General features: G+C 38.2%; 1 pseudogene; it reads right to left on the bottom strand.

Annotated features, from left to right (window-relative positions):
- Positions 1–7352: 7352 nt before the first annotated feature.
- Positions 7353–19884, bottom strand: LOC122140236 (annotated as a pseudogene).
- Between the last annotated feature and the right edge of the window lie 4454 nt (positions 19885–24338).

Genomic DNA, 24338 nt, shown 5'->3' with positions numbered 1-24338 from the left:
TGGTAAGTTTTTCATAAAGAAAGGCAACATTTGGAATAACGATCCGCCACTTATGGCTAAGGAACATAGCCTAATCCACAAAATAATTTCCATATGTGTCTCTTTCTATCCGTTCTATCAACAAGTGGATTTACAGCCATCAATCAGCACAAACACCGCCGGTCGCACTGTCCCCTCAGCGGCTTAGAGGACGCAACTGCACGCACTTCAGGCATGCACGTGCATCAAGTACCGGGTTTGAGAAAACCTGGTACTGTGACGTTTAAGAAAAATTTAGACTAGCTCTTTGGGTTTGAGACTTTAGTCTTTGCAACTTCACAACCTTCATGCACTAAGACTTGTAACCACTCAAAGAGAAAGGAAAAATTAAATCACATCATATGACCCCTTTATAGCTGCTTTAGCAAATAGCTAATTGTGCTAGCATTGTTATCGAGTTTCTAGCATGTTTGCTAGCTATTTACCCTTACTGACATTTTTTTAATATGGTTGCTAGGAGTCTGTAACAGCATTGGCATGTTCAGGAGGACCCAACTATTATTAAAGGTGTGACATTTGGGGCAAGATCGGAACAAGTGTTTTAACCGAGTGTCACGAAACTTCCTCCTTTTTCAACATGGCGAAACATAAATAACTTGTTGTCAGGCTGCCAGGGACAAACTAATAAAACTGCACAAATATAAAGATAATAGTGACCCTGGAGAAACCCCGACCACCAAAAAAACCTTAAGTGTCATTTTTTTTTAAAATTGAGATTTTTATCATGATCTGAAAGCTGAATAATAAACGCCCAGTCATAATCCATTGATGTATGGTTGGTTAGGATCGGACAATATTGGGCTGAGATACAACAATTTTGACAAATCTGGAGTCTGAGGGAGCAAAAAAAAAAAAATGGATCTAAATTTTGAGAAATTTGCCTTCTAAAAGAAGAACGTTGGTCAAATGAAGTCCTTAAGGCATGCCTATTACTAACTTAAATTAATTAATTGATTTGAATCTATGTTATGGTAGGAATGTTATCTTGAGGATTGATTATATGAATTATGGATTGTCTATCTAAATGATTTTTTGGCATACAGGCAACTCTGTAATTTTGATATCCATCCAATTTATTTTTGGGGCGATTGCGCTACTAATAAACCCCCCCAGCGACGTTAAGAATGATGGTTTTGTGGTCCAGGATCCACTAAATTTTATATTAATCAAAAACAATTAAATATAAGCTTTCTGGACCAGAACCAAGAAAAGATAATTAATATATCAGGGTTTTTGTTACTTCCTAATAATAAGAAGTAAAATACAAACATAACTAACAGGGGTGTGCAAGAAGTCAATTCCTGGAGGTGCCACAAGCACCTGTAGAGTTTAGTTTCACCACAAACACTGTGCCACAAATACATTATCATACCAGCGTTGTTTAATTGTATATGCCAGTTATTAGATTGCAATTATACATGTTTCAGGGAGTACAATTGCAATTCCTTAAAAGCCCTCTCCTCGTTATGATGGCAAACACATTCAATTTTCTGTGCAATAGCAATTACAGTCTGCCATATAGTTGACTATTTAGAATATATGTAATCAAATTAACTAATAATTTTTTAGAAAAATAATCATATCAACATACCGGAAGAAGTAAAAAACAACAAAAAGTAATGCAATCTTTGACAGGTTTCGGTGCGACTCATTATCTCACCCCCACAATTTATGTGGTCTTCTGTTTTAACAGCAGTGTTTTAAAAAGGGTAGTGGCAAACCAAAGACCATCAAGCCAAAACGATATTTTTGCAGTCTCACACTGTGGCTTCAGACCTCTTTTGGCCAAACAAGAAGTAGCTGCGGAGTATCTCCTGAATCACCCTGCTGATATCCTCATGTAAAATTAACACAGATCAGTTTTAGTTAGTTATTTTTATTAACCATTTCTCTAATATTTTGTGTGCCTCATCATTTGAAAAACACTCTTAGAATGATTTTTGACCAGCTTAAGTTCATGTGATGTGCACTGCTGTGCATGTGAAAACCACCTGGGTTGGTAAGGTGGTACCTGAACTATACATATCAGTCTTACTGGTTTAAACACTGAACTCATGCAGCATATTGCAGAAACATTGCAGTACTTAGTATGTCTTATAATAAATATATTCATCAGCATTTGTCCCTTACAGTTTGTGCTCGTTCACTAACTTGGAAAATGCACAAAGCCAAATCTAACTTGAGTTGAACTTAAAGAAAGACTCTGTAATTTGTCCTCAATGTTGTTTATCACAATCCCATTTTGTGTTTGCATTTAAAGAAGCAAAGTGAACTATTTCACCAAGACTGTGCATCAGTATATAAGTCTCAAAAAAAACAAAAACAACCATAATTTACTAACAGAGATGTTTGCAGTGTCTTTTTTTTTACGAATGACTGTATTTCTATATTATCTTTTATCCAGATTTGTTTTTTTTTGTTTGTGTTATTTTTATTGTCTTAAACCATGCTTTTTAGGGCTGGGTAAACTTGATCATTATACCAAATAAACTGTACAACAGATGGATCCTAATTTCCGGTTAGTTCATTTGCCAATGATCTACATTGATCCTAACTGCCATTTAAATGCTGAACAATATAATTTTTTAAGGTGTCTAATGTCAATAAATTGCACCGTTTGGAGGCAAAGAGTTTATACAAAAATAATTTTTAAAAAAAAAAAAAAAAAAAACAAAACATTTACAACCTAACACAACACAAACAAAAAAAAACAAAAACAAAAAAAAAAAAAAAAACCAAAAAAACCAAAGAAAATTAAAAAACCAAACAATAAACCGATTCCCCCATCATCCATTTTTCATAATAAATACTAAAAATTTTTACTTTGGACTTGATTGTTATACATTTAATTTATTCACATGGTGGTTGGGTGTATCACAATTTTTCTTTTAGTTCTTAAATTTTAAAAGTGACATAGAAATAGCACAAATGACGTATGACGCGCGTAACAAAGGTTTTCTTCCAGGCGAATACAGTTTCATAAATAAGTGGGGGGTCCATGTCATTATACAACTCCCCTTCACTCAGCGTTATGTGAAAGTGGAAAGACCAGTCCCGTCACCACCAGTTATTGTTTAAGATCTCATCAACAGACGACTAGTTTTTGGGTGCGGGAAGGGGCACTTTTCACACATTTTTTTTTTTTTTCATACACGTTAAGCATTACAACAGTTCATATGCCTTTCGGTGTCGTCGGACCTACTTATGAACCGAAGTAGATAAATATCACATTGGGTTTTTTAAAACCAGTATGCGACAGCCGCTGGAAAACCTCTAATTTCATGGCAGTGTTGCGCATGTCAAAACAGTAAATCCGACAGAAGCTTGTGACCCATATAACCCATTTTAAGCCAACCCATGTCCTTTTGAGAGTATTTTTCTAGATGTTATCGAATGTTTCTTTCTCAATGACATGCAAACAAACAACCAAATAAAGGATTTCAAGAAAAAAATAAACGTATTCACGTCATTCCTGTTACATGAGGCTGTTAAGTTCCTAACCTCCTACTCCCAGGAAGCATGGTGAAGACAAAAACACCCTTTTCCAAAGAAATTTAATTTTCATATTACTATAAGTATTTTTTTGTTGACATATAATATATCTACATAATCATGAGGTCTCTAGAATCATCCAAACAAACAAAATCTTTCCAGGAGAAGTTTTTTTTTTTTGTAATACTTGTTCAAATGTCCAAGCGGCAACGGCAATTATAGTTGTCGGTGAGCAAATGACTTTGTAGAGTTACATATAATGGGGAAATGGGGATATATTGTGTTTAACAGGTTCATAAATCATGCTCTTGGTCCTTTGTTTGGTGCTTTGTTTTCCTTTCCATAATATCCCACCTAAACGGAACTTAAACCCTTTTAAAAATGACATTTCTACAATTTCTACTGTACATTAAACCTTAATTTTATCGGGAATAAATCTGTCAAAAGGAGGAGATGAGAGAGAGCAATCTTTCCCCACAGCTCTACTGCCCCACTTCTGTGTCTGCTTTTTGCCATGAGGGTTTGAAATTTTCCCGTTTTCAAAGTGACAGCAGCAGTTTTCAAACTTTAGGCAGTCACACAAAAGGAAGAATGGAAAGATAAAGAGCTTACACATGGGATTAATTGATGTAGATTATATTTTTCTTATATATATCTCTTTTATGACATTATGTCTCATAAGGGGCAAAATATTGAGGCCCATTTATCCAGTTTGGATGCGTTTAATTCTAATTGGTCAAGGACCCTAATTCATTTTATGACTAGTAGCTTGTGATTCCATTGTCATGCTGAAATTCAGAGAAGTAATGAATTTACATTTACATTATTATATGAAATCACCTACTACAGTCAGCCATTGAATACTATGTGCCTAAAAACCATGCATAATTTTCTTTCAGATAGACCTTTTTATTATAAAAACATTTTAGAAAAAAAAAAAATTGTAATATTTCCTTAATTCTATTTATTTTTTATTTATTTATATCTAACTTATGGATACACAATACCATGTTGGGGTCAACTTATGCTGCCTGCTCTTTGTTCTGCCCTATGTTCCACCATTTTAAGACAAACGATTTATTCTGTATTTCATATTCAAGCTAGATGCAACTTTTTGGGGGGTTTGCATCGAATGTTCTTCAACTGTTTTGCATAATTAATTTGTTTATGAATAAAGATTGAATCTGTTGAAAAACAGTTATTTTGGAGTTAGATGCCAAATGTTCTCCTATTCAAATTTTACATTTGAAGGGGTGAATACAACCTATTTGCCCACCCGCAACTATAGTTGCCGCCCATTCAAATACGATTTTTCAAGAAAATAAACTAAAACCTGGGGAAAATAAATGCAGAACATGTTTCACATAGGACACTATTAACATGACTATATGTATGAACCATTCAGAAAAATTTGGCACAAATGGGATAAACGTGAATACCAACCCGATCACTTTATTTAGCGTTCATGTAAACACTACGTTCGGATTCGTCAATCAGAATTAACTTCAGTCCGATGGAAGCAAAAAGTGTCCATGTAAAACGCACCTATTGATAGTGACCCAGCTGTCCTATCATAACTATTGACTCTAATATGCTGTATCTGTTATCTTGTTAGTTGAGATGCCATCAGAACAACTCCCTGGATTGTGCTGGGCTTGCAAGTGGGCCATGGGGAAGCTGAAAAGTGAGATCACCAAGGGCTCAACTAAGGTTGGTAACAGTACTGTTTCGTACACTTTTACAAGTTCATATGAGGCTAATGGCTTAATCTTAACTCTGCTGGTCACTTTCCTACAGGATGACATTAAAAATATGCTGGGGACGGTCTGCGATGGAATCGGCTTCCTGAAGTACCTGTGTAGGATGTTGGTGAACAAGTACATGGGCACTCCCTGATCGAAGAACTCTCAACTACTGATGATGCCAGGACCATCTGTTATTCATGTTGGTATTTGTTAAAGGCCTTTGAAAGTTTAAGAATCCCTTTGATATATTGAATAAATGCATAAGGCTTTTTAGTTTGTTTGTTTCTTAAGGGCTTTTCACACTGCGCTAAAAGAGATAGTTCATCCAAAAATGAAAATTACCCCATGATTTACTCACCCTCAAGCCATTCTAGGTATATATGACTTGTTATTTCAGACTAATACAATCAGAGTTATATTAAAAAGTGTCCTGGCTATTCCAAGCTTTATAATGGCAGAAAATTTTGGTCAAGATTTTGAAGCAAAAAAAAAAAAAGTGTATCCATCCATCCTAAAAAGTGCTCCTCACAGCTTCAGGGGGTTAATAAATGCTTTCTGGTGCAAAGTAAAGCATTTGTGTAAGAAAAAGATCCATATTTGTGACAGTTAGCAGCTAGAGATTATTGGTGATATTTTTCTTACACAAATGAATCAGATCACCTTTAGAAGGCCTTTATTAACCCCCTGGAGCCATGTGAAGCTCTTTTTATGATGGATATATGTCACTTTATTTTGCTTCAAATTCTCAACCACCATTCACTGCCGTTAGCTTGGAAGAGGCAGGCTATTTTTTAATATAACTCTAATTGTATTTGTCTAAACTAAGAAAATCATATGCCTGATGGTGCGTAGATAAACCATGGCACAATTGTCATTTTTGGGGTAAAATATTACTGTCGTTCTAAACCCTGCTTTTAAGCCCCCGGTAAAGAAACCTTTCACACTTAGAAGCAGGTTTAGCGCCGCTTTATTCATGTGGTTTATAAACCCTGCTTTGGAGCAGGAAAAGACCGCTTGTTTTTTAGTGTTAACCCCACATAGCAGTACAATATAATATATATAGTGCGAAACAATGGCCTGTTTAAATGTTAGGGCTAAACACTTAGCAACAGTTATGGAAAAGTCGCACTATAAACGGTTGGTTCAGCTTTTAAGGGGAAAAAAAATGTCAAATGGTGACTGAAAATGTGCTAAAATTTGAGTGATAAAGAGGACAGTCTCTTTCTTACCTTTAACAGTCCAAAACTCCATATAGAGAAAAAAGAAACAGCATAGTTGGCAACAATATAATATGAAGATGAGCGACGCAAGAGCCATTAGGTAAACAAGTCACAATCTGTTAGTCCACTGTCCCTACGAATATGCAAAAAAAGCACAAAAAAAGCAAACAAAAAACTCAGGGTTTCAGGAATGTACAGTATGAAACGTCAGCATATGAATAACCACTTTTAATTGTTAGCCCCTGGTACATTATGAGCAATGTGTGATGTGAAGCAAGATAACCCAGGATCCTGTTGATCCAGAGTTAAATGGTTTCAAGAGTGAAAAGCCCCTTGAGTGTTTGCTTTAGCTGGGAAAACTGAGCTAACATTAATTGCACTAGAGCTAATGGTGTGATAACTGCACTTTTGTATACCAGTTTTTTTTTACTGTATACTCTCTTTTTCTTTAAATTACGGCACAATAAATGCATGCCAAAACTCATGTTTTGTGAACATGTTTTTGGCTCTTCCCAGTTTTTGGAGATACTTTTACAAACAGAGGATGTCTGGTTAATATTTATTGGTCCGTTGTCTTGGTCCATAAGCACCACAGCACATATTAATATCCCTTACCCCATTTCAAACTCATAATTTCTTACCTTTAGCAACAAATATCAGCAAAAAAGAAATTGCACTAAATAGAATAAAATGGGGTTTGAGTCAAGTAGAAAACAAATATACATGTCCATAAAAATAATTTACAATAAAAAAATACATAAATGACAGCCACACATGATACAATTAGACATATTTACAGACAGATGTTTTCAAAGAATTTGGTCCATTAGACCTAAATGCTACTGCCGGAAAGAGTTTACTGTGAAGCTGCGGTGATGCTCAGCATGCATTTGAAGTTGCGAGAAAACACATGCAGGGGTTCTGATCTCCAGCTCTGCTGCAGTGCATCCTGGTCTAGTTTATTCAGACTCTGGGGCACAAACACAGGTCTCTGAATGTGATCAGGACAGACTTTCCAAACAAAACATCACCCAGAGGTCCTGACACTGACAGCCTGTCATGAAAAACGAGAGGAACTTCAACCATTACAGGACACAGTAAAAAAGTCCACATTAAATACATACAGCGATCAAGTATCAGTTTGTTTAGATGGTTGGTGACACATACAGCAATTCAACATTGCACGAAATTAGCTTCTCAAACAGCTTTTTCTGTGAGATCCTGATGCTGCAAGATTATGATGTGACTACATGCAACTTTATAAACAAAATAAGCTTGAAGTGTCCAAGTGTCAAAATTTGTCATCACTTCCAGTTAATTTTGATATCTACTATCTACTTCATGAAATGGCCTTTGTGCAGCAAAAACTGAATAACATCATACTCGTAGTAGTAATTTCTCACCATTTTTGATCAGATGCCCCAGAAAGCAAGGTCTGAATTGTCAGTAAAAAATAATTAACAGGTGAAGTAGTCCTCAATTCCCTTTGAGTTTAAACCTCTTTGCCTTAAATGAATAGTTCACCCAAAATTTGAAAAGTCTTGTCATTACACACCCTTATGGTAGTTACAAACCCTTTAAGACCTTCGTTCATCTTCGGAACAAAAATTAGGATATTTTTTGATGTATTCTGAGAGCTCTCTGACTCTCATAGACAGCAAGGAGGACTCCTTACATGATCAAGGCTCAGAAAACGTAGCAAGGAGATCGATAAAATAATCCATGTGACATCAGCGGTTCAAACCGTAATGTTATAAAGCTCAAAAAAAACTTTTTGTGCACAGAGCTTGGAACGACCCAAAGTAAAAAAACTAACCACAATTTTCAAAATTAAAAAAAATATCCCTTAAGTTTAACACCATTTAGGGATTTGAAAAAACCTCCAATCTTTCCCCTTATCAGCCTACAACCAAACCACCGGCAGGATCCAAAAGGAAATGCATCAGAGCTGTTTTGAGAAGCGATTAAACCTGACTATTACAGGAGGAAAAGAAAATACTTTGAAAACGAGATGGGTCAAGGTCGTTGGGCCTCCATGAGGGCAATTAAGGAGACTTTGAAGGGCAACTGAAGTCACTGAAGGGTTAGCAGACAAGTATCAAAGACACAAGAGAGGGACAAACAGGAAGACACCTAAAAATAACCCAAAATATATCTATAATATATACGATAGGTCTGAAAACTGAAAATAAGAATATAAATGATAGCATTAAGTTGTTTGTTCAATACAGTAAGATGAGAGTTGAATGATTCACCTAATGAGCAAGAGGACATTGTGGTCCGTGAGGCCATTTCCAGCCAGATTTAAGTGCGTGAGTGGACAGTCACCCTGGAACCCAAACATTTAGTCAATATTATTTACATAGCGATGAACGATGTAGGTTTAAAGCAGAGATTAAATGGCTTTAGGGCTGGAGCGTTTCAATTGCCAAAAAACAGCCCACAAGCCCACAACTAAACATCTTACGCACACATTCTTGTTTTTATATTTGGAACGAGGAACTGACTGACAGGTAGGAGGAGAGGTTGCATTAAACAAAAACAGTTCAGTCATGTACTGACATTTTAAAAACACTGATGATAATTCCTTTTCAAGTTTGGCAAGTCCTAAAATAAACTGGACTAGAGGAAGTAAGTGTACGTGTGTTCAGGAGTTTAGTGAGGATCTCCATGGGCAGGCTGGTCAGATGGACCTCTACAGACTGCAGAGAGCTGAAGGTGCGTGAGACAGTGCATCGTAACGTCTTCAACACAAGCTCAAAACCAGTGGAGCCCAGTGTCATTATGGGAGAGGCACACTGACCGCATATTTCCAGTGCCTGGTGGAGAGCATAAATAACAGGACAGGACAGAAACAGCATGATTTCATTCGGTTGTCAAACAGAGGTCACGTCAGATCAGATGCATCTGATGGTGCACGTACTGGCCATGGCGTTGGCTAAGAACAGACGGTGTTGCTGCAGGAAGCGTGCAGAGGGGCCACAAGCTTGCAGGGACAGAGTGGAGAGCAGGGGACATGCGGACAGAAGACTCGCTAATGCCTGCGTCCAGCCATCACCCAGAGGATTCATGCTTAAAGTCAACTCCTCTAGACATTACAGAGTGAAAAAAAGTGGATATAAAAGGAGAGGGGGGAAATTTATATAAAATATATCATTATCAATGCATGCTTATCAAAGTATTTATGCAGCACTCTCTTGTCATTGTTGTCTGATGATCAACAAGTTCTCAGTAATCCTGATTTCATGACGTGTGAATTTCACATCTGTTCTTTTAGACTTGACCATTAATGCTTTCCTCGTGAAACCACTGAAGTAAAAAAGGGAAGCAGTTAATTTCTTCTCAGAGAGGGGCAAAACTCCTGATCACATACTGACAAGAGAGTCTTAATTATCATGATATTCATTGTTCACCATCTATATAGCTGCAGATCTATCTCACGTGACTCACACCACTCTGGGTGACTCATGCATGTTGGGGTGAACGTCGCAGTTAACGAGATCAAAACTAAGATATGCTTGTTAAAACTCAGCGAGCTCTAGCTCTCTCTATCTCCTCTCTCTCCTCTCTCTCTCTCTATATATATAAAACTTATATATAACCACACCACACTGTAACAAAATTATAACGCAAAACGCTTTTGTTTTTGCCCCCATTTTTCATGAGCTGTCAACTCCAAGATCTAAGACTTTTTCTATGTACACAAAAGGCCTATTTATCTCAAATATTGTTCACAAATCTGTCTAAGTCTGTGTTAGTGAGCACTTCTCCTTTGCTGAGATAATCCGTCCACTTCACAGGTGTGGCATATCAAGATGCTGATTAGACAGCATGATTATTGCACAGGTGCCTTAGAGCTAATTTAGAGCTGTTAAACTGCCAAATAAAGGTTTCAAAATGTTTTGAAGAAAAGATTGCCCGTTAATTGTGGCCAATGTGTATTAGAGAAAAACATTTATTTCATAAAGATATTTTCCCCCATTTTAAATTCTTAATATCCAATAAAATATAATATTTATAATACTTTTAATAAAAAAACAAAAGGATTAACAAATCAGATTCATTTCCACAGCCTTCTTTGATCATATATTTACCAAAGAGTGCCGATATTTTTGGCCCATGACTATATATATATCTATATATATATATATATAAAACCCTGTCAATTTTGAACAAATAAAGTACTGAAATGACCTTTTAATGCAAACACTTAAAAACTAGGGTAAAATGCAATACTAGTTCGCCACTAGGTGGCAGTGCACAATAAAACGTTCTTCGTCTGCTGTTTTCTGCCATTCGACTGCCTGTGAAAAAGCCTGGAAAAATGGGAGCCAGAGCAGCGAAGTAAATATTAAGATTGAAATTGATTTAGAAAACCGAAATATCCTCGAGGTTGAACTACATTGAAATTTAGACGACACCTGTTGTTAAACGAAGTTTTATCTCGTTGAGTGAAACCTATCATTTTATGTTGATTAGCTTGAAGCTAAATGGTGAAAAATGACTAAAAAGTTTTACATTTCAACGTTACAGTGGATTACAGTGGATTAAAAAAACAGTCTGGCTATCTACAATAGCAGTGGATGTTTCACACAGGTACATTTTGTTGTATATTTTGGTACAATGAAAAATACATTTTGAAAGGAAATAATTTTGTTTGAGTCAAGTATGTCATTTTGAGTTACTATGCTATACTGTACTTTGTTTGTCCACATTCCATTTGATTGATTTTAATTTTTAAGTTGTATTATTGAACATTTATGGACTCTTAAATGATGAAAAGATGGAAAAAATACATTTAGTTGAACATTAGTTAATTTTCTTCACATTTTTGTGTAGGACTGTTTTTTTTTAGGCTTCCTCTGGTCCCGGATCCCTGGTGTTCTTTCCACCGAAGCTGGATTCCTCTCTGTTTGCCCCTGGTGCCTGTTCCCTGGTCCACTGCCTCAACTAACAGCGCTGCAACGGTTCAATTTGGTGGTTTGATATGGATGCTGAGTATTGAAGGGGTGGTTGGACAGTTAAAATATTTGAGTGCACTCAAGGGTAACAATTTTCTTTCTTTGAAGGATTTTCCCTTTTGTTTTGTTTCATGAGATTTCAAAAGTTGTGCCTGATTTGTTAACATCAGTGGTACTAATGCTATGTGAACTGAACTAAATATTGAATTTTGAACAAGGAAATAAGAAAAATAATTTGAATAAGAGCTACATTCAAAAACTTTAATACTATTGCCCTGTGCTTCTTTTGGAATGGAATCTGTGAGTCCTTTTGACCATATGATTAGTACATAACCAACCTCCTCATCGAATCTAGATTTAGATAACTCCTACAATAGATTCTTAGCCTGCCTATAAGCAGAACTACCACCGTAGGGTTACATATATATATAATATATATATATATATATATATATATATATATATATATAGATATAGATATATATATATATAGATTATATTGGATACACACAGTATGAAACTTCTTCGATATCGCAATTTGCTATAATGACATTTATGCAAGTTCTAAGTTATTAGTGTTTTTAAAGATGGTAAGTTAATCTTAATGTAAAAATAGGGGAAAGAGCTTAAACTTGGGGTGTCGCGATATACCGGTATTGACGATAACCGTGACATTCAAAGCAACAATTAACTATATTCATGTTGTAATTTAATGTGTGACAATATACCAGTATTAGCGATAAACCGCAATATTTTAAATGAACAGTTCTCTTATGATACCCCCACATGTAAATAACTCCAGCGCCAGTACCTGGTTGAGCTCCAGGTGGCAGTATTGTGCCTTAACACTGACACCTGTCACACAAGAAGACACACAGAGGTGCAGCCCCTCAGTAAGTTGTCATTATTTTACTAGTCCTATAATGGGACACGTTATATTAACCTGTTAAACAGTGGTTTTCTGTGTTCATATAATTAAGTAAAGGGTGATTATTTTAATAAGTACAGCATTTTCTTTACTCATCTTTTTTTAGTATTTGTAAAATGTAAAATGTTAGTTGGTCGCAGTGCCAAGCACTTAAATGCCTCATCTGCGGTCATTCTTCAATAAGGTTCATTAGTTTTAACATTAGTTAATTAACGTTACATTAGTTAACATATAAATAACATAAATAATAATTAACAATATTTTCACAGCATTTATTAATTTTAGTTCATGTTAATTTCAGCATTTACTTATGCATTATTAAATTACAAGTTGTGTTTGTAAACATTAATGCACTGTGAAATAACATGAACAATGAATGACTCTATTTTTTATTAACAAAGATTAATAAAAAATGTGTAATAAATGTATTGGTTCTTGTTCATTCATGTTTGTTAATACATTAATGTTAACAAATGACATCTTAGTCGGCGCCAATAGCCTTGCGGTTAGTGTGCCGACATATACAGCGCAACTGCGCTGACTGCGACCTGGGTTCGAGGTCCCGGCTCGTGGTCCTTTTGCCGATCCCACTCCCCTCTCTCTTCACCAAAAAACACACTTTCCTGTCTACTCTACACTGTCCTTTCCAATAAAGGCATAAAAAGCCCATAAATAAATCTTTAAAAAAAAAAAAAATGACATCTTATAGTAAAGTGTTACCATTAATATTTATTCATCATACTGTTGAACTTATTCATCATACTGTATTTTCTCTCGTTATTTCACAGGAGCTTCATAAAAGACGGAGAAAGCCAGAGTCTTGTGCCCTGCGTTTATCAGTATCCTTTTGTTCGTTGGGTGAAAAAGAAAAATTCAATAAACAAAGTAAAAAATAATTTGACTGATATCCCCCCTGCCCCCACCCAAGGTTTCTATAGATATCACGATATATCGATATCGTGAATTTTTTATGGCCACAATAACCGTTATATGAAAATCTAATCTAATATCGTGACAGCCCTACCTTAAACATGAGCTTTTAAATATCTTTTATCGACTGATTTCATTAAATAAAAAAATACAATACGAAAAACTAATAATGGCCAATAACTGATATGAAAACTTCTGTAACGTCTGTCCCTAATAGATGATCTTATATTACTGGAAGAAATGAAAGTACACTTGCCTGGAAAGCAGCTTGACTCTTCGTTTCAAAACGTGTCTGATGCTTTTTGAGCCCTTCTCCAGTGATCTGATTGGCTGATGTGTCAAAAATCCTCAGTCTGGGCATAGTGGCCGCCACAGACATCAGTTCTGGAAGGAGGTCATTGTTCAGAGGGTTGGCAGAGATGCGCAGTTCCGTGAGGCTGGCCTGCAGTTTGAGCACTCTGAGGAGAGGGAGTCAGAGGGCAAAACTGAGTCCACAGACGTTCACACAGGAGCTGCTGACCTGCACCTCACACAGCCGAGACACACGCCGGTTCTACTCTGAAACACACATGGTATGAAACGAACATGTTTTGTGAGAGAGATCCCAAACTAGAAAGACACAACACTCACCCACTCCCAGACTTTGACAGGCTTTCCTGTAGCTCTCAGGGAGAGGAGGAAGATCCCATGAACACACCTTAGCAAGAACCTGCAATAGATAGATTGACCAAAAGATTAAAAAAAGAGAGGTTTGCAATAAAAATCAACTTCAACTTTCACCCTGTTCACCACACAAGGACACTGTATGGCTTCAGAAGACTACTATAATATAGCACTATCAGAATACTTTAATGGATTTGTATTTCTGTTTGGAGCTTGACACACACAGCCTGGGCTATGTTGTTAATGGGATACTCCACCCCAAAATGAAAATTTTGTCATTAATAATTTATCCCCATGATTTGTTCATTTTCGGAACACAATTGAAGATATTTTTCGGATGAAAAACCTGGAGGCCTGTGTCTGTCCCATAGACTGCCAAGTAAGTTACACTGTCAAGGTAGAGAAAAGTATGAAAAACATTGTCAGAATAGTCCAATGGGTGTCCCACACAGCAATTACATCATTCCTCTTCATTTCGCAAATACTTTCTTACCAAAAGTGACATTTTGTCTTTGATTGGAGGTTCAATAACTGAGTTATGTTCTTCTTCATTATAATAGATTTTAATCCATGAACTTCTCCTTCTGGGGTTTGAACCTATAACACTGGCTTAGCAGTCCAGAGTACTCTGTTCTTAACATTATTTAATAGACTGAGCTAACATGAATTAACAATGAACAAGAGAATTTTTATTAATTGTATCAAAGATTAATAAATACTGTAACAAATGTATTGCTCATTGATAGTAAATGTTAATGTATTAAATAACATTAACTAATGGTAACGTATTTTAAAGTGTTCCCAAAAATATATAAATATATTTATAAAAATACTTGTAAATATATTTATTAATGTACATTATAAAATGAATTTAGATTTTTTTATATAAATTTACTTATATTACTTATTTTACTAAACATTTTGTACAATTAGTATTAAAGGGTTAGTTCACCCAAAAATGAAAATAGGCACATTTTACTCACCCTCAAGGCATCCTAGGTGTACATGATAGGGTTGTGCCGATAGACGATAGTATCGTGTATCGATGATAGTCAGAGATATCGACGATAGCAGATGTCTTTGTCGATAGTCAAGACGATATTTGGCACACTCTCATATTAAAATAAAAAAAATAAAAAAAAAAAAAATAATACTCTTTATATTTCTCCCCATAATAAAACTCTATAAAAAATCCCCTCTATATCACACTATAACAACACATCACACACACATGCATGCAAACAAATGAGGATTAGGACCACAAACAGATCTAGCCTACATCGTCTGCAGATATAAGGTATTTCATTGCACTTTCACAAGTAATCTGAACGGCCTATATATGTGCACTATTTTAAACCAGCCCTCACTAACTGAGTTTAATGCCACAGTTATGTTAGAATGCATCTCATTCGTTTCTGTTGGGGTTGCTTCGGGCTTGTCATGGGGGCACACGGTCCAGAGTGCTGTATGACTGATGCATCTGTTCAGTTTAACTTATATGAACTTGCCTGTTTTAAATACTTTATATTTTAAAGTGTTAGTTTATGTCCAATATTTAGTGTTAAACTGTTGGTCTTTAAATGAAATCTACTATTGATTTTCACCGTTGACTGATTTTGCAAAACATTTAGACTAAACTTACATGCGCAGATGTGGCAAATTTGTCACAGGACGCGCGGGATAACAGTTGCATCCGACTATATATGAACTAGCTGTTTTAAATACAGTATTTTTATATTTAACGTTAGTTTATCAGTATGTTTGAAAGTATGTTTTTTCGATTATTGTTGATTCCATAGGCTCTCTCTCGCGCACCTGCATGGTTTAAAACACCAAATAGTTATCCTATGACAAGAACAGAGTCGTCGTTACGTAACCCCGGTTCTCTGATAACATGAGTGAGGTATCTCACTATGGGATATAGACAACTCCTGTATTGCCGATATGCTGACGAAGCAGACTAAGAAAGGCTGTGTAATTATCTGAATCATAGCTCCTGACGGAGGTGAAAACAGAATAATATGAGGAACTCGTCCTTTAGTAAAAATTGCATTATACAACCTGACTACTCACTCTCAGAACTGAATGGGCCAGAGAGGGCTCTGTCACATCCAGTCTATAGAAACGAGCAATTGTGTGCGGAGAAGACCAGTTGGCTGCCACGCAAATTTCCCGAATAGAGATGCCTCTAAACAGCGCCCAGGAAGTAACCATTCCTCTAGTAGAGTGTGCTCTTAGTCCTATTGGGGGCTCCAAATTTAAATTATTGTAACATAATACGATAGCCTCCACCACCCAATGAGAAAGGCGTTGACGGGAGATAGGTCTTCCTCTGTAAGAGTCAGCACAAGAGACAAACAGCTGATTGCTCTTACGAAGTGTACGTGTTCTCTGAACGTTCATACGTAGAGTACAAACAGGACATAAACTGTGTAACCTCTCCTCCTCTGGGGATGCAAAGGGTGGTGGATGAAAAGCTAGCAGGTCCACTGATTGAACTGCACCAGCGTGATCAAACACTTTGGGTACAAACAACGGGTTAGTTCTAAAAGTGACTTTTGAAACACCCGGAGCGAACATCATACATGAGGAGTGAACTGATAAAGCATGTAGTTCACTCACCCTTTTTGCTGTAGTGAGAGCGAGTAACAGAGCCATCTTTAGAGCTAGTAGCTTCAAGGCAATCTTATCAATGGGCTCAAAAGGGCTTTTGAGAGGGCGTTCAGAACCACAGACAGGTCCCAGGGCGGGACCAGTGGCTTCGACACTGGGAGTAACCGACGTGCACCTCTCATAAATCAACAGACGAGAGGGTGCTGGCCAATAGTACCCGAGTTAATACCCACATGACATGCCGAGATAGCGGACAGATAAACCTTAACCGTAAAAAAGGCTCTGCCCTTATTCAGAAGGTCCTGTAAAAAACCAGCACATCCGAAACTGAACACAGGAAAGGAACTTTGTTCCTATCTGCGCACCAACCCTCAAACACCCTCCATTTGAGATTTATATAAAGAGCGCGTTGAGGCAGCCCTCGCGTTCTGAATTGTCTCAATCACTTTTGGAGGTAACCCAGCTGCATTCAGATTTAGCCTCTCACGGGCCAGGCCCAGAGAGCTAGTTTCTGAGGGGAGGGGTGAAATATTTCCCCCCTGTGCTTGTGAGAGGAGATCCCTGAGTGCTGGTAACGGCCATGGCTGGTCTTAGAGCAGTTGCGCAATCTCCGCAACCCAAAGTCTCCCCGGCCAGTATGGCGCGATCAGAATCATTACATGCTTTCGTTCCCGAACCCTTCGTAGTGTCTGCTCAATCAGGCTCAATGGAGGGAAAGCGTAAAAGTAAAAACGTCTGGCCACTCGTGGGCAAGAGCATCCACACCCAACGGTGCATCGTTGCCCACCAGAGAAAAGAACAGGGGACATTGCGCATCTTCGCATGATGCGAAGAGATCTACGGCGGCCTGGCCGAATCTCTGCCACACCATGAGCATAACTTGGGGGTGGAGTCTCCACTCCCCGTACAGAGGATTCCCTCTGGACAGTAAATCCCCTCCCCCTGTTCATTATTCCTGGAACATGCGTTCTGTGACGTTGTCCAGTTCTGTAAATCCTTCATTGTCCACAGTCCCAGGGGAACCACTGACACTGCTGAGGCCATCAGACCCACTAGTCAAAGACACATTCCGAAAGAGACTAAACTCTCTCGTTGAAAGAGGGAGAGGCAGGTGAGAAATGCTTTGATGCAGTCTTCTGATAGGAATGCTCGAAACCTCAATGAATTCAACCTGAGGCCCAAGTAGACTATTTCCTGTGAAGGAATTAGACAACTCTTTGTTTGGTTTGTCTTGAAACCTATCTCTCCAGATGCATCACTAGTGTGTGTGTATCGCTCTCTGCTTGATGCGGAGACGGCGCGCAGATGAGCAGATCGTCCAGATATGATGAAACTCTGACTCCTCCATTCCTTAACGGTTGTCAGAGCCACTTCCACAAAATTTGGTAAATACCCTGGGTGCCCAAAGCCATGCCAAAGGGGATCCTCATATATACTTGTATGCTGTGCCCTGATAAGCAAACCTCAGATATTTCCAGTGAGCAGGAAAAATATCTATGTGAAAATATGTTTCCTGGAGGTCCACTGAGGTGAACCAATCCCCTTGACGAATACTTTGACACAAAGTTCTGAGCGAAAGCATTTTGAATTTGTATTTTCTGAGGTGTTTTTTGAGGACCCGTAAATCTAAAACGGGACGGAGACCTCCCACTCGTTTGGGAATCACAAAATAATGGGAGTAGAAGCCCGTCTGGCTTTCCTCCGTTGGAATCATTCTTATCACTCCTTTTTTCACTAAAGAGGATATTTCTTCCACTAAAACCTGAGCTGCTTACCCTTGGGCCACTGAAATTACCACTCCATTGAACACAGGAGGTTTTACAGCGAATTGAAGTCTGTATACTCTGTCTATTGTGGTTAAAACGCAGGGATGAACTGCGCATTCACGCCAGTTCTCCGCTTGAGCAGAGTGCTGTGGCACCCTCTAGTGGCGAAGGGGGGGAATAATGCTCCGTTGAAGGAGTTATATTCATTATTTTTTGTTATTGTTTTACTTTTTTGTGATATCTTTTTATCTTTATCCCACTCTGTGCCCTCAACCCTTGGCTTGGATGCGACAGAGAAAACTTTATTTGTGATGGGATGCTTACGAACTTTTGGGCCATTTTCCTGCGAACACTGGACTTTGAACTGCCCACACGAACATTTTCCACACTTAAATTCCTTCTCCGTTTCCCCGTGGGAGGGAGAAAGGAATCTTTTTGCAGGGATGGGACAGAGAAACCCTGAGTGCTGTCTCCAAACCCTTTTTGTTGCCCAACTGATGTCTCAGGTCGACCGCCTCTTTATGTTCCCCTGAGGGGCGCCGACCGGTGTTTCGCTGCAGCGGCTGTGAACGATTGTTTCAGTTTCACGAAACCAGGCTTTGACTGAAGGCCCGCACTTCCCGGCTGTTGTGGTGGAGCAGGACGGGAAGGTTGATAATCCGAATGACCTCCTCTACCTGAAGGCCTGAAATTCGGACGGCTTGGGTGATAAGGACAAACTGCCGGCTTTCTGGGGAGACAGACCTCGATTGCTTCTCCCTCTTTTTTCCACAGGTCACATTGCAGACGCATAGCTGTTACCGTCGCGCGGAACATGGCCTTTGGATCGATAGGGGCATCCAAAAACTCCACTTTTTCTTTGTCAGAGAGGCCTGACAAACCCAGCCATAGCGATCTCTCTCCCACAACCGCTAAGCCCATACTCCGACCGCAGCTTTGAACTGCTCTGCAGGAGGTGCGCAGGTTTAAATCTGCAATGACGCATATCTCCTCCCAGAGTCCAACTGGAGTCCAGCTGATGCCCCATCTCCTCTAATAACTCCGCTTGATAGGCTGTAAGGAGGGACATCGCGTTCAAAGCACGTACGGCCATTGCAGGCGGCGATTGAGGAGAGCGCTGCCCTGCGGCTCAGATTGAAATGATTCGCTACAGATGATTCTACAGGGGGAGTATCTGCCATCCCCAAATGCTCCATTGCCTGGACATCTAGCCTCGAGAAGCCCTTAACAGGTACTCGGTGGGAAAAAGGTTTATCCCAAACTTCTTCATTCCAAAACCTCTTCATTTAAGCCACCACAAGCCGGGGGTGAGGGTGAACTCTCATCCTGTGCACTCGGCGGATGCGACTGCATCGGGAGAAGAACAGCATCTTCATCGTCGTCATCCTTGTCCTTGAGGATGGTCAACAACACTTCGTCATCGTCATCTTCCTCTCCCGCTAACGGATCTTCAAACAGTGGGGTAAGGACAGGTGACACCTTTTCCATCATCTCACCCCAGGAGCTGGAGGCCTGTGGACAATCCATCGGTTCCTCTCTGGGTTGAGCAGAGAGGCATGGGTCCAACTTCCCAGCTACTGCAACACGAAGCCTTCACTCTCGGGTTTTGACCGAGAACGTCGCGCAGTGGGGCAAGCCCTCGGGGTTGGACAACGCTGCCTGAGCGTGTTTTTCACCCAAGCAGGAGATGCAGAGACCGTGTGAATCTTTCGCAGAAATCCACATTCCACACGGATGAGGAGGATGGCCCTTCCTTCCGGGCTCTCCGGCTCTTTTGCAGTGGCCATGAAGCCTGCACTCTCTTTGTACGGTAAGCCCACCACAACGTGACAACTAGTACAGAGCTGTGCTGTGACAGAGAGTTTTTTTTCCTATTTTTTGGTGCGTGGAAAAGATACTAGTATCTAAAAAATAAGTACTAGTACCATGAAAAAAGATACTAGTACGGCTTATAGATTAAATGTTACAACGGCTTTCCATAGACGCCAAAAGTTTCCCACTGAAAGCAATGTAGGTCCTAGTTTGTCGATATAGTGACGCTGAGGGGCACCTTTGGCGTCTTCATAGTGACGCTAGAGGTGCTTGACCATGCTTCATTTTTTGAAGCCTTGGGAGTGAGAATGGGTTGTTTATGACTGCAGGGGCCAAATAACCATGCTAACTAGCTCAACCTTGAACCTTGACCTGTACGATCCTGAATATTAAACAAACTTATAAATTGCTATCTGGGCACTGAACTGGAAATGGTTAAATGTTGAAATGGTTTTTTGCCCAGAGACCAGTTAAGGATGACTAAGTTCCAAATATCAAACAATGCAACCACACCCGAGTAGTAGGAGAAAAACTAAGCAAAGTATGACTGATTACCTACAAGGCACCAAGTAATGAGGCCATGAGGCCATCTAACATGAATGTGGCGGTGGAAAGTAACTACCCTTACGAAAAGGATGTTTATTTTTAACACTTTCACACCTATACTGTCATGTGTTTTTGTCTCATCTTTGCTTGTCTTTATCAGCATTTTAATCCATCTTATAGAAGTTAGGAAACTAAGGTTCAATTAAATTGGGAACTAAACATCTTTTCCAACTTAGAAACAATATTCAGTCACAACGAACTGTTTATTACACAGAATCTGTGCCAATTTCATGGACCATAATTATTTCAGCATTACTTGGGCCTTGAGTGTAGTTTGGGCTCCTCCTCAATGCATCCTATAAATGTTGTCCTGCACACATCCAGTATATTATTCTTTATTAGTAACATGCAATTATATAGGATGTGTTGAATTTTACCTATGCATTCTTGCATTCTTTCTTATCATGTCAACAGGTTAAGTAAAAATATGAATATGCAGTATAGCGCATACATTTATCAACATACTCCTATTTATAGTTATTCTACACAGCTGACAGTTTAACCTGTTGTTGTTTGTTCAAGTTGCGCACGAATAAGACACTGATTTTCTGCACTTTTATTTCGCGTGTCTCCGCTGTCTCATGGCGCCACAACTGGAGCTGCTTGCAGCAGGTGTGCTTTTTCAATGCTGTTGTTCAACAGAGATGAGGACTGATTTAAAGTCTTTTTTTCACTAAAACTTTGATGCGTATCGTCTCAGTGTATTATGTCAACATAACAAAAAATGTGATGGCTAAACAATCAGAAAAAAGTAATTACATGCACATTTTTAAAATCATAACATGTAAATTTATATAGTCACCAGTAGCGACCTCAGCAAAAACTTAACTCGCAAATTAATATTTTTAATCGCAAATGCGACCATTTTAGTCGCAGTCTGGAGCCCTGATAAACTTGAGATTAAGTAATTATTTTTCGAGATAAAATCTTTTACATTTTGAGAAAAAAGTCAAAATATGATGTTAATAAAAAAATCAAAAAATTATAAAAAAAAAATGTTGTTAAATTTAGAGGGGATAAAAAGTTGAGATAAAATGTTGAGAATAAAGTCATTAAATTACAAGTAGGGGGGAAAATCGATTTAAATCGTAAATCAGATATTTTGTGAAAAAAATCGGGGATTTTTTTTTTTTTAGGCCATATTGCCCAGCCCTAGAGCTGAGTATTATCAGCATAACAGTGAAAGCTAACACCGTGTTTCCTGATGATATCTCCCAAGGGTAACATGTAAAACGTGAAGAGTAATGGCCCTAGTACTGAGCCTTGAGGTACTCCATACTGCAATTGTGATCGATATGATACCTCTTCATTCACTGGTACGAATTGATGGCGGTCATATAAGTACAATTTAAACCATGCTAATGCACTTCCATTAATGCCATCAATGCCAAGTTTTCAAGTCTATGCAAAAGAATGACGTGGTCAACAGTGTCGAACGCAGCACTACAATCCATTAGCACTAATAGAGAGATACAACCACGATCAGATGATAAGAGCAAGTCATTTGTAACTCTAAGGAGAGCAGTCTCTGTACTATGATACGGTCTAAATCCTGAGGGGAAATCCTCACAAATTCCATTTTTCTCTAAGAAGGAATATAATTGTCAGGATACTACCTTTTCTAGTATCTTGGACAGAAAAGGGAGATTCGAGATGGCTCTATAATTAACTAGTTCTTTGTAGCGGACATCTGCATGGTTGCAATTTTATCTCTAATAGTATCGATATTAGAAGTAAAGTAGTTCATAAAATCATTACTGCTGTGATGTTGGGGAATGTCAACACTTGTTGATGCTTTATTTTTCGTTAATTTAGCCACTGTATTGAAAAAATACCTGGGGTTATGTTTGTTTTCTTCTAAAAGAGACGAAAAGTAATCAGATCTAGCAGTTTTGAATGCTTTCTGTAGGATAGGTTACTTTCCCGCCAAGCAATACGAAATACCTCTAGTTTTGTTTTCCTCCAGCTGTGCTCCATTTTTCAGTCTTCTGACATCTTCACCCATTAGCTGCTTTTCCACTGGCCAGTGCGAGCCGTGCGGAGCTAATAGCCTTGGACCTCGAGCACAGAGGCCAAAATCATGCCGCATCATGCCAGTATCCTTGTGGCACTCCTGTAAAAACCACCCTAAACATGCCTTCACTGGACTACGTCACACAATACAAAGTTCCACCAGCGAGACGGAGATGAATGAAATAAATCGCTAAACAAATATATCAGATGTCGTTTAGTCTTTATTTCCAAACTTGGACACCACACTGACTGACCACGAGCAGGGCATTTTTGTTTCATTAATGTCTTGCGGTCTTGCTGTTGTTGTTGTTGTTGTTGGTTTTTTTTTTTTTTTTTTTTTTTTGAACAATTAAATGTTGGCCTAAAAGTGTGTTGTAACGCAAGCGTTACTGAACATGTACCAAGTAAAATATTACTGAAAATTGATTAGTAATGCCTTTCACAGCTAAAAGTAATCTGTTACTGTAATTTATTACTTTTGTAATGCGTTACTCCCAACACTGCTTGTCATACAGCATTTTTGCAAGTGTCAGACACATTTGTAAACTGTAACAGTATGTTTGTGTTTTTGGTGGCCAGATAACTGAAGATAACCTATATCAGAAACGAGAGAAGTTATCAGCTGTTAGAGAAGCACTAAGACTAGAAGGCGTGCACACTGAAGAAATGTTTGCGGCCAGCTTCCCAGATATTAAAAAGCATCAAAACCACCCCATTTTTGGAAAGGTTTGTGCCTTAGGATTGATCTCATAAGTTATTGCAGACTAATGTGACATGAAATTAATACTTTCATTCAGCAAGTATGTATTAAAATGATCAAAAGTGACAGTAAAGAAATTTCTAATGTTACAAAAGATTCCTTTTTCAAATAAATGTTGCTCTTTTGAACTTCCTGTTCATCAAAGAATCCTAGGAATGACAGTTTCCACAAATATATTAAGCAGCACAATTGTTTTCAAAATTGATGATAATCAGCAATGTTTCTTGAGCAGCAAATCAGCATAATAAAATGATTTTTGAAGGATCATGTGACACTGAAGACTGGAGTGATTATGGTGGAAATTCAGCTTTGATCACAAAAATAAATTAAATTGTAAAATATATTCAAAAAGAAAACCGTTATTCTAAATTGTAATAATATTTCATAATATAAAGTTTTGTTGTTGTTGTTGTTGTTTTTACTGTATTTTTGATCAAATAAATGCAGCCTTAGTGAGCAGAACAGACTTTCAATCAAAACCATTTCAAAATCTTACCAACCCCAAACTTTTGTACAGTACTGTAACCATTTTTTTTGCTTGAACCTGCAGGAATCAAGAGACATTTTGATTCCATCATTAAAAAAGTCAAGGCGGGAAACAGGAAGTCCAGTGCAGACCATCATAATCTACAGGTAAAGATTGTCTCCTGATTGAGATGCTGTTAACAAAAGTCAACAAAAAATTACATTCAAAACCAGCTTTGCTTCTGTAATATGATGCATTTTAAAGTTTAAAAGTGTGCACAAAAAAAACTGGATTAGTGACGTTAGCCTAAAAAGGGACATTGTA

The sequence above is a fragment of the Cyprinus carpio genome, chromosome B17, assembly GCF_018340385.1.
Source record: "Cyprinus carpio isolate SPL01 chromosome B17, ASM1834038v1, whole genome shotgun sequence".
Lineage (NCBI taxonomy): Eukaryota > Metazoa > Chordata > Actinopteri > Cypriniformes > Cyprinidae > Cyprinus > Cyprinus carpio.
This window is presented reverse-complemented; position numbering and strand designations above follow the sequence as displayed.